This window comes from Tubulanus polymorphus, chromosome 6, assembly GCF_964204645.1.
Source record: "Tubulanus polymorphus chromosome 6, tnTubPoly1.2, whole genome shotgun sequence".
NCBI classification, from domain to species: Eukaryota; Metazoa; Nemertea; class Palaeonemertea; order Tubulaniformes; family Tubulanidae; genus Tubulanus; species Tubulanus polymorphus.
In genome coordinates, this window is record NC_134030.1 from 11,762,946 (window position 1) to 11,766,642 (window position 3,697).

At 36.3% G+C, this 3,697-nt stretch overlaps 1 long non-coding RNA gene across 1 annotated transcript; it reads left to right on the forward strand.

The window, feature by feature from the left end:
• The first annotated feature begins 529 nt into the window (after positions 1 to 529).
• Positions 530 to 2,211, forward strand: LOC141907556 (uncharacterized). Its single transcript, XR_012619508.1, has 3 exons — positions 530 to 616; positions 701 to 903; positions 2,035 to 2,211. It is a non-coding gene; the product is annotated as an uncharacterized LOC141907556 (long non-coding RNA).
• Positions 2,212 to 3,697: the final 1,486 nt, after the last annotated feature.

A 3,697-nucleotide genomic window follows, 5' to 3' on the forward strand; every position in this document is an offset into this window, starting at 1 on the left:
GTTGTGGATTGTTCAGGTATTATTATTGTTATGTACATGTAGTAAAGTAAACGTTTATTGTGTTGGGCTTCAGGCCACCACAAGGTCACTAAAAGAATATGCTTATTGGAATGAAAACTAACATGACTAAGTAAATATTGTAGGCCTAGAATCTTTATTTTTAGTATTGAATTGAATTTGAATTAGTTATAGTTATTAGTAGGCCTTAAATGATTGAATGTCCAGTGAAAAAATTGTGAGTGATCATTCCAATCGTGAGGGATAAAAATGGAGTTTCTTTGGTGTTTATTCATCCAATCTAAAAACAGCAGGATCATTTTGATTTTGTTGTGCGCCCATCATCGCCATTAAATTTGTATGCTGGACATGAAATTAGGTTGCTGTCGGAGTTTCGATTGTCGGCAAAAACGACGTTAGTGCAATCAATTCTTGACCATTTTTTTTCAAACTTTATAGGGTCTACACCAATAAGAATTGATCCAGACCGACACTATAAAATTGGAATTCCCATTTTTTGGCTTAAAAATGTCAGGGGATTGTTGGAAAATGATGTTAGCGCGAGAGAGCCTTCAATGCTCCACTGATTTCTCAACAATGACAGTGTGATGAAAATCAGGTATTTACATAATAGATTATATGAGCGTCGAAATGGTTTTAGTATAGATTACAGCGTGAGCATTGTAAATTCTTCTCATTTTAGGATGCCTACTCACTATTGAATGATACAACAGCTGCTGCCATACGCTGATTATTCTGAAAACCTAATACTGTTGGGTGCATGCATGCTGTCGTCCACTCATTTAAAAGAAGAACTAATTGTCAAGGCATTGGACTGGATGCGAAGCAATGAAAGTCTTCCATGAGAAAAAAAGTTGGACCCAAACCGGGTCAGCTAAATAATACGTAAGTACATGAATTCAATATATAATGGCTAGCGTTCATTTGTTGTTGATTTACAGGGGCGGATCCAAGCTGGAAGAACGAGGGTTCAGCTCTTATGAAAAGGGCACTAGTCAATACAGGTCTCACGGTGTGAAACGGTAGTATGGGGTTTCGGGCTATTGCATTCACCCTTTGTTCGTCTGTTTTAATACTCTTGATATTTAAGTTATACATATATCTATCCTAGCCATGTCTCCAGCCCAAAACTGGTCCGAATCAAGATGGCCAACTGCATTGGCCATTTTCGTTCCCCAAAATCATCACTTATGCAATTTTTTGAAGTTTTCAAGGGAAATTTTGAAGATGCTTCAATCTTGACACAAGATGGCCATCATGTGACCTTTTTTGTACCCAAAAAGGTCATTTTTGCCTTGTAGCTGCCTAATGGTTTGCAATTTTTCTTTGAAATTTGTAATGGGTGTACATTCTTAACAATCTAAAACATACGAGACAGATTTTTCGATCAGTCAAGCGTGACACATTTGGCAGCCATCTTAGTGTCATCAGTTCTTATTCGTAGATAGAAAAAGGTTTTTGAAGGAAAATATCGACAGGTTTTGACTTATAGTCTTGATATTTGATAATTGTTACCACTGTTGTAGTATTTATCTCATGTGGAATTGGGGTTACCCAGGTTTTTGTTCTCACCACCAGGGGGAGTTGAATATTGAATTATATACAATTTGTCTAATTTATTTTTGTACCTATGAATACTTTATAACATCGATCAATTATGAAATTGTAGCTTGTGACATGTTCTATGATAGTGGCGAGTTTCAATGTCCTGTTTCTATTTTATTATGTTGATTGGTTAGCATTCGAAACCATATGGGCATGGTGTCCCTAGACCCCTTGTTTTTCATCAGGTGGCGTTGAACATTGAAATTTCCAGATTGTCAAGCATTTCACCATATGGCTTAAAATCAAGTCATTGAAGAGTGCAAAAACTGTTAACTGTTATATGCAGAAGACTCTTAGAAAAAGCTACAGAATTCAATCATCATCCCAAGCAGCTGAAGTTGAATTATTTATCCGGGTAAAGAAATCATTTTATACTTTTGCTTAATTTTTTTCAAATGGTTATCATTTCAGAACAATGTCAAAAGGAGAAGGGTGCGAAAGAGGCCAACATAAGACATGCCATTACTCAAAGATTTATAAAATTTATGAAGATGAATAAATCAGTTAGTATGGAAAATGTGAATCTCTTGAGTACGTTCATTCTAAACAGCACATGGATTAAGGAGATGGTCCTCACATGGTGGTTTGATTTGAATTCAACAAAAAATAGCAATTGAAGACACATGTATTTAGCATGAAGTACACGTGTAAGACACGTGTAATATTGGATGAAATACACATGTAATTAGGATAAAGTACACGTGTAATACAAGATGAAAAACACGTGTAATAAGGATGAAGTACACGTGTAATACACGTGTAATTTGGATGAAGTACACGTGTAATAAGGATGAAGTACACGTGTAATTAGGATGAAGTACACGTGTAATACACGTGTAATTTGGATGAAGTACACGTGTAATTAGGATGAAGTACACGTGTAATTGGGATAAAGTACACGTGTAAAATTGGGCCAATTTTACACGTGTACTTGAAATACACGTGTATTTTCATTTACAATTACACGTGTACCATTTTCATAAGGGAAAAAACCAATGAGCTTGAAACTCACCTCGATCATAGAACATGTCATGAGCTACAACTTTCCAATTGATTATAGTAGCAAAATATGCTTAAGTATCAATTATGATGTGGAAAAACTTTTTTCCACCTACGAATGAGTACTGATGACCCCAAGATGGCTGCCAAGTGCGTCATAATTGCCTGGTCAAAAATACCCTCTCGGATATAAAAGATCCCTTTCCAAAGAATACCCATTACAAATTGCAATGAAACATGGCGCACCATTAGAAAGTTACAGTACTCAGAATTCAGGCCAAAATTGACATTTTTGGGAACAAAAAAGGTCACAGTACGGCCATCTTGAGTCCGATCGACTCAATTTTTCTCATGCCGATGGGCCCTCGGGGGATACAAATATATACGAATGATCAAGGTTATTGATAAAAGTGTCTTCAAAATTTCCCTCGAAAACTTCAAAAATGTGTAAAAAGTGCGGATTTTGGCGAACAACAATGGCTGCCAGTCGGCCATCTTGAATCTGACAGGGCCAGTTTTTGGCCTGAAGATGTGTCTAGGGTAGATACACGTATAAAACAAATATCAAGACATTACCTTGAAGCGTCTTCAAAACTTTGGAACTCTCACGAACTATCTAGATGGTTATCTCTCGACCTCAATAGCTTCAAGACCCATCTCAAAACAACTTTGTTCCATGCAGCATACCATTAACTCTCGGAAAGCGAATTGTATTTAACATTTTTGGAAGAATAAAATTTTAGAATAGAATTTGCAATTCGGGCACATGGCTAATTAGCATATCAAGGTCATACACCCGATTTGGTAAAACCTTTTTTTCGCGAACCTTGCGCAATTGTCAAGGATGAATTTTCTGTAGAGCAAATAAAAATTCCTCCCAAACACCAAATCAACTAAAGATTTCATAGAAATCGATCTTGAAATACAATTTTAAATCTTAAAATAAAACCCGGAAGTAAAACAGTAGACGATACCGCGGATTCACGTGAACACCTGATTTCTGTAAACGAAAGGTTGGTTGTGACAAAATTGTTCAGAGGGTTTAAGGTGGTAATAAGTACGGAAACGTAACGAC